We start from the raw sequence: 12,265 nt of genomic DNA on the forward strand, positions 1-12,265 counted from the left end.
CATGTAGGTTCAAGGCCCATGCCCTATCCTTATTTTTTATTTTTTGCATTAAGGCTTTTACTTTTTAACCAAGTATCCATTTCCAAATGTTCTCTTTGTAACTTCCCACTCTCTTATTGCGTGGGATAACTCCCAAAGTTGGTGGGAGACATTTCGATTATGAGTTTTCTTAGTGTCCAAGACATATGTGTTTATATAGAACTGAACTTTGGCCTTTCAAGGTGTGTTCTTGCTCAATTCCTCTGTACACGTCTATTGCTCTCTCTCCCATAGTGTTTTTCCTCATTCATTGGTTGAATCATTTTGGGCGCACATAACATACTGGTTTGTTGCTTTAAATTGTGAGTGCGCACAACGCCATGGTCGAGAGCTATTGTATCCTAGAGGCTGACCGCTCAGAATCCTTTTGCACCAATGGAAATACTCTGAGAGGCAACGAATTTGGTTTTAAGGAGAGTGGACACTTGCCACGACCCAACTATACCGATAAGTTTTCATCGGTGCCTTATTAGATTACTATTTTATTTTTTCATGCAATTCGGTTTTGTTTGTTTGGATTCTAGTTTCATCTCTATTACCGCCATATTACTGCACATATTTTCCAACAATATATAAAGCCGTTATGCAGATTTATGCTTTTTTTTCCTTTCATCGGTTCTCTAAAAAAGGAATAAATTTATAGATCTACAAGAAATAAATTGCAACTATCATATATTGCAATCATTGATTGATTAAATGGAGAATCCCAATTCTCTCAGTTTGCAAACACAAAAGATTTTCTCGTTGTAAATGCAAAGGGCATTAGTGTCTAGATCATTTCATTTTCTTGTTAATTGCTATTGAATTTTGATATTTTTTGATAAATGAGATGAATATTACATTAAAAGAACTTTAAGAGGTCTGCACCATTTAGCCAACCTACAAGAGCTTTCAAACAATGAATAAAAGATCACAAACTGAGGGGAGAGGATTCACCCTACATAAAACTAACTAGATAATGACTTGATTTTTAGATAAACCAAAATGATATATGTATCTATGCATGATTCACTTTGCAATAAAGTATTAATTAGTATAGCACCACATCACAAAAAGATTTTAGACCACATTGATCTACTAATTCCAAGCCTTTTTTGAAGTGTTTCCGAACCATTGTTAACTTGGATGGTTGGACAGTTTGGCCTGGGAATCATCCAGGCAACCGGTTCCATTACCCGCTCCTTGGATAAAGATGTTGATTTGGTTAACAATCTGTTGACCCGGGCGACTGAACCATTGACCCATTTAACCTAGAAAACGATTTTTAGCCATTTCTTATTTCAATTATAATTATTTTGTTTTTTTTTTAATTGGAATGCGCCTTGTGATGGCCAACACGATTCTAATTGTGGCTCAATTTTTAAAACACATTAATGTTTGGTTAAAAAATTATTGCCGTGGGCCACATTCTTTTTAGAATGAAAAATCAGTCCCATAGCACAAAAATTGAGTAGCCCACAACATGAAAAATAATCATGCCCCATCTTGCTCATTCATTCTTTGAGAAAATTCTGCCTACAAAACTGTTGCATAGATGTTTACTTTTGCGATATCACTTTTATAAAAGTAATTTTATAAAAGTATTTTTACATGAAAGCACTTTTACAAACACACTTTTATAAAAATAAATTTATGAAAAGTAATTTTGTGACACTTTTACATGAAAGCACTTTATAAAAGAATTTTTATGAAAGCATTTTAATAAAAACACTTCTATAAAAGTACTTTACTAAAACACTTTTGCGAAAGTACTTTTATGAAAGCACTTTTGTAAAATACTTATACGAAAGTAGTTTTTATAAAAGCACTTTACAAAAGTACTTTTATAAAAGCACATTTACAAAAGTACTTTTACGAAACATATATGCTAACTAGTAAACATTAACTAGTGGAGAACTAGGCTGACAGTTTATGAATACCGAGACAATTTTTTTTAAACAATGAAAATGGGCAACATAGGACACTTGTCCATCTAAAAAGAATTCATTTTTAGGAAAAATGTGTTTGGTTCATAGCAATATTTTTCTCATTCAGCCTATTTTTACCCATTTTTGTTCATTTTAGAATTTCATCTTGAGTAAGAATGAGAATTGAACCAAACATGGCCTTAGGATCCCAATACGATGTTGGTGTAAAAAAAATTCATTATTGTTCTTCAAGAAAATTCCATACCCTACATATGATACATTGATTAAGGACCCATTAGTAATGATTTGGCCAAAACATGGGCTTCTGGGTCTAGTCACTATCCAAATTCCCAAGTTTCTCTTAGCTCCAAAACCTTCTACTGGTTGTGAAACTTCTCGAGTTCTCGATCTCCCTTGTACGTGATATAGTTCTATTGTTGTTGTTTTTTTTTTTTATGTGCAATAAGCTTGCCATTTTTTTAGTTAAAGCAAGCTCTATTGTATGTAGGGGTGCTCATGGTTTGGAATTAAGGGGCTTTTTTTTAATCAATAGTATTGGTTTTTGGAAAGTTGGTAATTGGAACCGAATCGAAGCTGATCAGTTAACCAGTCGACCGGTTCAGTTAACCACAGGTTCGGTTCAACGGTTTTCAGGTTTTCGATTTTCATAGTATTATATATAATAAATATAAAACATTATATGATATTATTTAAAAGTTTGAAAATACATATAAAATATTTATACTATAAATAATAAATTATATTATATATATGTTTATAATATATAATACATATATATATATATATATATATATTCATTTATAATATATATATATATATATAATATAAAATATATATATATATATATATAAAATATCTAAATATATGTATACTGGTTGGTTTGGTTAATTGTTAGATTTTTATATTGGTTAACTAAAACCAAATTGGTACCTTCATTTTTTTTTTCAAAATACTAAGTTGAAACCAAACCTATCGGTTCAGTTAACTAAAATTTTTTGGTTCGATTTCATTGGTTGGTTTGGTTTTTCGATTTTTCGTGCTCACCCCTAATTGTATGATGTCATTGATTTTCAACAATGGTGATGGAAATTGATTAATGAATTTTTTGTTTTTGTAGAAAACCCATGAACCTTTGAAGAGAAGGAAAATTTTGGCCAAAAATGTATTTTACTTTTTGCATTCACCAATTTTAACCTTTTTTTTTCAAAACGTCATGGATTTTGCCTATTAGTGTTTTATTTTTCTATAAAAATATATTATATTGTATTGGAAAGGAGCTTGATCCAAATTCAATCCATTTATAACTGATGCAATAATTTGTTCTAGAATCATAAAAATGGATGTCATTCTCAAACTTAGGGCCTATTTGGGAGGGCTTCAACATTGATTGATCAGTGTTAACCAAGACACTTGAAATTATCAAAAGTAGCTTTACATGCAAGTCGATTTCTTAGCTCAATGCAGTTTGGTAATTTTAGGTTTTTTACCAAATATAGATTTTTGACTTTCCATGTGGGGCTTGTCTTGTACCGCTAGAAGCCCACTAGGGCTAGGGGAAAAGCCCTCTTAAATGGGCACTAAATCATGTTTGGTGAAAAACTGGAAAGTAAAAAATTAGACTTGTAATAATTGAAAAATTAGCTTTATGGTGGTTATTTTTAGAGCCCATTTGGGAAGTCTTTTTGAGAATATATTCTTGTAGCTCTAACAGTCAAAAGATGCATTGAGCTTTTTACATAAGATCTGGGCAGCCCAAAGATCGTTTGGCAAATGCACGTCTTTCTATGTGTCATTTTAGGTCTTTTCGCGTGAAATTAAAATGTGAAAGACACAGGAGCTTCATTTGGAACTTCTCGAAATCAGCCCAAAACGGGCTTCGTGCGTCTTTTCAGCATCCCGTCTTTTGGCAGCTAGATCTTCCACGTGCCAAACGGAAATAGATCGACTTTCGGTCTTCTTGACTTGTAAACAGCTGAAAGACTACACAGAAAGACATGCCAAATGGGCTCGCAGCTTTGAGTCTAGAAGCAACCACTTCATGCAAATCCTAAGGTTAGGTTCATATCTCGCTCATCCCTCTTGAAAGCCCAAATAGCCAAAACTACCATTGGGCAATGACCCATTTTTTATATAGAAAGAAATCAGATTATTTACTCAAAAGATGCCATGTTCAACAATCTCTCCAGACTCTGAGTGTAAAATGGTAATACAGTTAAGTGTAAAATGAGAAAGTTACATGTAAGTATGTAATACTTTATAATGTAATGTATTAATAAACCCACATAAAATACATTCTATTCTATAATGTAATAATAAATATAATAGACAAGTATAAAAAGAAAATATCCATTGTGACATGATAAATCCTAAATAGATAAAACAATGTTGTAGGAACTATATATTTCTCACGGTGTAACCAAGTTTGATTTCATTGAAAGATATATCTCAAAGTGTCTCTCTTTGGAGACCAACCTCCTACACCATGCTTCTATAAAGAAAAGGAGTGCCTGAAAATCACCAAAGTCAATAAATATGGTACAAATTTTGTGGTTCTTCTTGATTATACCCGTTACTCAGTTGAGAAAATCATGACACACTTCAGAATCTTGTTGTCCCATGTAATGGAAGTATCATCTTCCATCTGATTGGAAAATTGTTCCAACATCCAGTATATTTCATCATTCAAGGGGTGTGATTGATCTGATACACTGAATATCTGAATCTTATTCTCAATTTTAGTCCAACTGATGGCTTGTTCTTTTTTCACCTGTCTCTTATTAATAAGGTGCCTCACCTTCTCAACTGATTCTCAATTCCCAACTACAACATATATATTTGAAAGCAACACATAGCCTGCAGATAATTGAGGCTCCAGCTCTATAAGTTTCTTTGCTGCTTGTCTTCCCAAAATTATATTTCCATGAATCCTACAAGCACCAAGTAGTGCATTCCAAATCTTGCCATCAAGTTTGAAAGGAAGGTTGTCAAGCATGTACACCACCTTATCAAAATGCCCAGTACAACCCAAGAGATCAACCAACCATGCATAGTGCTCTTGGTTTGGAACAATACCATAATCCTAGGTCATGCACTCAAAATAGCCAAGCCCTTCTTGCACAAGGTTCGAATGATTACATGCGTTGAGGATGATTGTCAAGGTGATCTTATCCGGCTTTGTTCCTATTATCACCATGTCATGCAACAATTTTATGGCCTCTTCTCCATGACCATGTTGTGCCAAGGTATAGATCATTGTGTTCCATAGCACATCTTTTCTTATTACCAATGTGATAAAAAACCAACAGACTAACCTCCAAACTACCACATTTTGAATACATATCAATAAGAGAACTGACAACTATCATGTTAGGCGTGAAACCACTCCTCACCAAAAAGGCATAGATTTGTTTTCCATGTCTCAGTGAAGCAATACATGCACAAGCACAAAGACTACTACAGAATGTGAATTGATTTGGTCTAATTTTCATCTCATCATTCGTGCAAAGAGCTTAAGTGCCTAATGCCCCAGACCACTCCGAACATAACCTGAAATTAAAGTCGTCCATGACACGGGGTTCTTCTCTGGCATATCATCAAACAACTTTTTAGTTGATGCAAGATCCCCTAACTTGGCATGCCCTGAAACCAAAGTTGTCCTAGCAAGCACATCCCTCGCAGGCATGTCATTGAATAACTTCCTAGAGAGAACCACATTCAAAAGGCACCCAACAACGATAACCTGACAGTAAACCTGCCTTGTAATCCCCAAATATTTCATCTTCACATATATAGTCAAAACACCAGATAAGCTAAAATGGGTGAACCCAAGTGAAGAACGACGTAGTTGAGCATAAAACCTCAAAGTTTCATCACAAAAACCATTTTGAGCGAAAGCAATTATCATCGTATTCCAAGACAATTTCCCTTTCAAGCATTCCATCAAATAATCTCCTTGTTCCTTTGAGCATTTCGAGCTTGGTGTATCCAGCGAGCATATTGTTCCAAGAATACAAATTTCTCACCCGCATTTTGTCAAAAACTTGACGAACTTCAAGATCATTATCACATTTAAAATACATAAGGATTAAATGGTTCTACAGGAATGTTTTCATCTCAGTGATACCCTTTTCCTTCTCTGAGAGACCCAGATCTTGTAAATTGCTGGAGGAGGAAGGCAAGCGTGCGGTGGTCTAAGCGAAGGCCACGACAATAGAGAAGCTCTAAGGATTCAATAGCTTTTTTGAGTTTCCCTTGTGAGCAGAGATTGATGATGCATTGGATGACACAAGAACATTATGGTGCCTGAGCCCAGTGTTGGTAAGCTCGGCCCAAATTGTGAAGGATCCTACCTAGTAAAGCGGGTGCTCGGGGAAGGAACGTATGAGCTCGAAACCCTAGAAGGGAAACAAGTATCTCGGGCATGGAATATTGTCAACTTAAGACAATATTACCTACAATCGCCGAGTTGAGTGGACTATAGTCACTCCCAAAGCCTAAGGGCCAATATGTCGAGCTAACAAAAGACCTTGGCACTATAAAACCCAGTTGCCTCTTTGGCATGGGTGATCTACAGAAGAGGAGTGGACTGTAGTCGCTCCTAGAGCCTAAGGGCCAATACGTTGAGCTAACAAAAGACTTTGGCACTATAAAACCCGGTCGCCTCTTCGGCATGGGCGAACTCTAGGAGAGTGGACCATAAGTCACTCTCCCAGCCTAAGGGCCAAAACGCTGAGCTAACGAAGACCTCAATACTATAAGACCCAATCGCCTCTATGGCATGGACGAACTCTAGGAGAGTGGACCATAAGTCACTCCCCTAACCTAAGGGCTAAAGCACCAAGCTAACGAAGACCTCGACACCGTATAAGGCCTAATCGCTTCATCTGCATAGGCTAAATATTAATACCAAAGGCGCATGCAGCTCAGGTGTGAATTCTATGATGCATAGCCCGCCTCAATATACAAGTTGGACCCGCTAGGGACAATCGACTTCAACCTAAGTAACCCAGATGCATATAGGTCGGGCATATGCTCACTGGGCTGATCACCTCGGTGTACATTATAAAATCACCCCTACTAAGTACGGGGAGACATCTCGAGGTAACAATAGTTGAGAAACCCCACTTCGGGTGCTTAGCTCTAGCAGTTCAGGTGAAACAATAACTTCGACAAAAGAGTAAATAGCATAACACTTAACAAAAAAAGGGGGGGGGGGACATTTTCATTACTAAAACAGAAACTGGGACTAACAGACCAGGAATACATCAACAAAATAGAAAGAAAAGAAAGAGAACTGGGCTCAGCCGCCCGGGAGCAACCACTTCAAGAGAATCATTTTTTCAGAAGAAGAAAAAAGAGAGTAACCAACCTCAAGGCTCCACCTCCTCTACATCCTCGTCACTCTCCTCTAGGGAGTCGGGCTCCTCCTCCTCCACCGCGTCTGCTGTTTCTGGGGCTAGGTCCCTCATTGTTACGCCCTCGAGGTTAAGGCTGGAGAACTTCTTCCGGACCATCCACCGACAAAGCTTGAACCCTGAGCGGTAGGATTTAGAGCCATATTCGACCTGGAGGTCGTGGAACTGCTGGGACTCTCTAAAATCCTCCACCGCCTTAGCCCGCTCTGCCTCCATCTCGGTGTCGAAGTTACGAGTCCGCTCATGAAGCGTGGACTCCAAGTTCTAGACCTGTTGGTGAAGAAGCTCCGTCTCCGCCGCCACCCTCGAAGACTCCTCCCTGTAACGGGCACTCTCCTCAGACAGGCCAGAGATCCGTGCTTCCTAGTCCCTAACGAGCAACTTCTGGGCCTCGCTACCCTTCTGAGCCTGAAGGAACTCATCCCGGGCCCGGTCGAGCTTGCGTTCGAGGCTCTGGACGTTCGACCTCTGGTTGACAACGTCCTAGAAGTGGATAGCGGAGTTCAACTACCAATAAAAAGCCGAGGTAAGTGGGAGAAAGAAAAGAAAAAGAAGGTGGAGAAAAAGGGAAGAAACATGCACTTACCACCATGTAGTGAGTCGTGGCCAGCTTGGCGAGCTCCCTATGGTGCATCCTGGCCCAGCTCATGACCTCTTCATTGCTGGCAGTCTGCCGGCTCCTCCGCGCGGCCACGAGGAAGTTGGTGACGCTTTCGTCCCCCCCGGTAGGGAACCGCGGGAAGACGGTGGGACCGGATCGTGTAGCGGGAGGGTACTACCCCTGGGGTGGGACCTCTTCTTCTTCGCCGCCTCCTGTAGCTACTCCCTCAGATGGCATAGGTGGGACCTCTGGCAGCGGAACAAAGTCTGGGTCAGCAGCCACCAACTCAACAGTCCCAGAGGTGGACGCTTGGTCAGGGCGCGACCTCTTCGCCCTACATTTCTGGTTGCTTGATAGCAAGCGACGTGCATCTACACCAGACATGTTGGCTGCAAGAATTACAAGGCATTAGTCCAGCTCACAAAAAAAATGGTGACGCAAAGGAAACCTATCGAGGCTCAGACTGGCTTGCACGAGCTTATCCTCATCTAAATAGTCTGAACAGAGAAAACCGACCCTTGCCTAGGACTGCAACGTTTCCAGAATCTTCGAGTCCAACTCAATGCCTAGATCCTGGATGGCAGCCCTCTAGTGAGTCGAAAAGGGCCACCCATCGGGGTTGTGAACTACAAAATAATCCTGCTTCCAAGTCGGGATTCTGTTGGGTAGCTCGTGAAGGAGCTTGAAGTCGGGACGGGGGGAAAAGCAATAAGAATGCCTTTTTGGAGGAGCTTGACCGGATCATCATGGCATTAGCAAGTGCACTAGCCGTTTAAGTAATAAAGTAGTGAGTGAAGTATCATTCCCACAAGGATTTAGGAAACAATTACTAATACTAAATTAGTCACTTCTTATCTGATTAACAACAAATCAAAACTTTATTTAAAAGCTAAAAATCATAAACTAAAATCCATCTAAATTATTGGCCCAACTACCTTCAATTCATGTTAGAAGAGTAAGCAGTTAATGTTAATCTCAGAGTTCAACAATCAATCAAATTGAATCATTCGAATAGATTGTGATTGAGCCTTGGCTTGGTGAAACTCCAAGGTCATGAACAACCTCTTTCAAGTGCATGTTCATCCTATGCATGAGTGATGATCCACATATCTCTATCAAAGATCTAATCCCATGCATGCATTTCTTCAAATACTTATAAGGTTTCAACTCAAATATGAACTAATCACCAACTGAATTGTGCATCTCAGAGTTCAACAATCAATCAAATTGAATCATTCGAATAGATTGTGATTGAGGCTTGGCTTGGTGAAACTCCAAGGTCATGAACAACCTCTTTCAAGTGCATGTTCATCCTATGCATGAGTGATGATCCACATATCTCTATCAAAGATCTAATCCCATGCATGCATTTCTTCAAATACTTATAAGGTTTCAACTCAAATATGAACTAATCACCAACTGAATTGTGCAAGTTATCTCTAACCTTGCATCCAATTCAGTTCTTGAATAGTAGATCTGAATTCTTAGAGTTTTTCTCAAGCAATCTAAGAATTCCAAGCTTAGATCAATTTGGCCAATTTGAAAATTTGCAGATCTGAATTCTCTTTCAAGCAATTCAGATCTTGCAATCTCAGATTTGAGAATTCAGATATGAGCTTTGAAAGTTTAATTGGATGAATTGATCTACAATTAACCCCTATTCAAGAAACTTCAAGAACAATTCACACCCATTCGAATGAATAAAAAAGAAATTGATTGCTAATATGAAATTTTATAAACTTAATTACATTAAGAAAGAATGGAAGAGGGAGAAAGAAAAAAAAATTACAACAAGGAAGCTGAATTCGAATCAAAGTAAAATGAAACTAAAATGGAATTATTACAATAGATCTCTGAATAAAAAACCCCAATTTTGAACTCACATTCTCTTCTTGCTAGCATGACTTGAACTCCTTCAGCCTTTCTTCTTCTCCTCCTTGCGCCTAACCCTTCTTCTGTTCTCTTCTCTTCAAGGTGTTCGAACATTTAGGAGTGGGAGAGCCTTGATATCAAGTAATTAAACACCTCTCCCCCATTCCGGAGGCCTCCTTATATAGATTTTTAAGGGGGGCTCTTGCCCCTTCTTGAAGCCTCTAGAATGGGGTGTATTACACCCCCTTCTTGAACTTTTTTAGAGTCTATTTTGAAAGCCTTCTAAGGGTTGCCGCCCCTAGCTCTTTGAGCTGCTATTTGGTCTGCATTTAGGCTCCTTTTTAGCACATGAAAGCTACACTCTTGGCTGCTCTTTTGAGCTGAGAGTGGGACTTCTCTGCTGGGCCGAATTTTACTCTTTGCTAGGCTTTTTTTTCTTGGGTTTTTTCAAGGAATCAACTTGTACTTCTTGGGCCGAAGTGTGCTCTCTTGCTTCCATAACCGGGCTGGGCTGAATTTGGTCTTTTTGGACATTCTTTTCTTACCTTTTGCCTTATTTTTATTGGATTAATTACCATTGAAATCTTTTCTTTGCATTAAGCTAAATTAGGGCAAAATTAAATAAAATCGTCATAATAATCCATGTAAAGACCTCATAAATTATAGATAAATTGTATGTTCATCAAAGCTCCAGGAGAGGCATTCTTGATCGACAGAATGGTGGCAAAAATATCAAGGGAAAGAGGAAGACAATACTCAAAAAATAGGAAAATAGTCCCCACTAGGTTCCGAATAGAGTTCGGGTGCAGTTGGTCAATAGTGATATTGAAATGGCAAAGGACCTCCACTATCAAAGGGTGTAGCGGGAGCCGGAGATCAGCCACGAGCTGTTTCTCGAAGATCACGATCTCGTCGTGACCATGTTCCTAGGGGTAGCTGCCAGATGGGAGGCTGTAGATGAGATCCTTGGGGAGGTCATACTGAAAGACTAAGGCTCGAAGTCTCTCCATTGACATGGAAGAGGGGCCAAAGCTATCCCGGGAAGTAGAAGTAGAGTTACCGGAGGTTTCTCGAGCCTTTGAAGGCCACCCTTCGGGGTACCCAAACATTGTTTGGACATAAGTAGAAGACTCACCAGAAAAGTGGACTGAGAAAGCGATGAAGAACAAAGAGAGCTTGAGCAAACAAGGTGAAGGCGCGACCTCAAAACTGAATGCAAGGCAAGTTGGCGTAAGGAAAATGAGGCCTGGGGCCCTCCTATTTATAGCCACTATGCCAGAAAAACCAACGGTCTCGATCAAAGCAGATCCAATGACTTACAATGAAGTCGGCAGCACGTCCTCCAAAACTGAAGAAGAGACGACTACATGTCTTCCCAAATTGAATGCAGTTTGGAGCATTTTTTGGCCCTCAAAAAGTCCAAAAATTGTCCGACACCCGCGCTTATACGTCATGTGAACAGTCAACCTAGTTTGAATTATGGATCAAATCCACCCGTCACTTCATGAACTCCCCGCGCTAAGGTAAGACCCTTAGCCCGAGAAGTCGGGGGCAATTGATGGAGGGTGATTTGACCCGACCTATTAACCAGGTGACACATGGACATGACTCAATGTAAGTGATAGTTTAGCGTGACTGCTTGGCCAAAACTCAGTGCAACGAGCTCGCTGAAATCCCAATAGAATAACTATGAGACAGCTCACTACAGCTCAAGGCAACTCGCTATTGGAGCTCGCCATAAAGGAGTTCGCTAGAAGGGAGCTCGCAACAAAGGAGCTCGCTATTGAATAACTCGGAGGCTTCGGGAAACTTCCTCCCCGACAAGACTGTGCTTGTCAGACTGCTCCCACGTCTCTTGTCTGATGGCGCAGTACCTGCCAGTGCAGAGGACTGCGCCACGTCTCACGCCAGGCGGCGTGGTGCACGCCCGCTCTGCATAACGTCTCTCAACCGGTAGGACCGTACACTGCGACGGGTACCTGCCCCAATCGAATCAGCCTGGCAAATAACAACTGTAGTAGAGGATTAAAGGCAGTTACACCCAGTTTGACAGAACATCAGTATATAAAGGTCCTGATCCCCAAGGGACAAGGGGTAACTTGAACAAGGTGATTTTGCGTTATCTGCACTCTTAGCTCTCTTATTATTCTTTGCAGTTTTCTCAGAGTTCTAACTTAAGCATCGGAGTGTTCATGCCGGACGAACTCCCCGGGAATCCTTCACTGTCTTCCCCATCTCAGGTACTGTCCGCTACCAGCTAGGAGACAGGCCACCGCCAGGTAGGAGTGACTAGATCGCGCTACATCAGTTACCATTACCATTAGTCTGGGTTAAGCAAAACACGAGTTTTGCTCCTCCTCTCCTCTCCGCTCATGTGACGAACCTCATGCTCTCTCTCCCCATCCGCTTGA

At 39.9% G+C, this 12,265-nt stretch overlaps 1 pseudogene; it reads right to left on the minus strand.

Moving 5' to 3' along the window:
- Positions 1-4,536: 4,536 nt before the first annotated feature.
- On the minus strand, positions 4,537-6,254 carry LOC148873907 (pentatricopeptide repeat-containing protein At2g21090 pseudogene; annotated as a pseudogene).
- Between the last annotated feature and the right edge of the window lie 6,011 nt (positions 6,255-12,265).

This window comes from Nelumbo lutea, chromosome 1 (genome assembly GCF_056320005.1).
Source record: "Nelumbo lutea isolate HS-2025 chromosome 1, American lotus-T2T, whole genome shotgun sequence".
In the NCBI taxonomy this organism is placed as follows: domain Eukaryota; kingdom Viridiplantae; phylum Streptophyta; class Magnoliopsida; order Proteales; family Nelumbonaceae; genus Nelumbo; species Nelumbo lutea.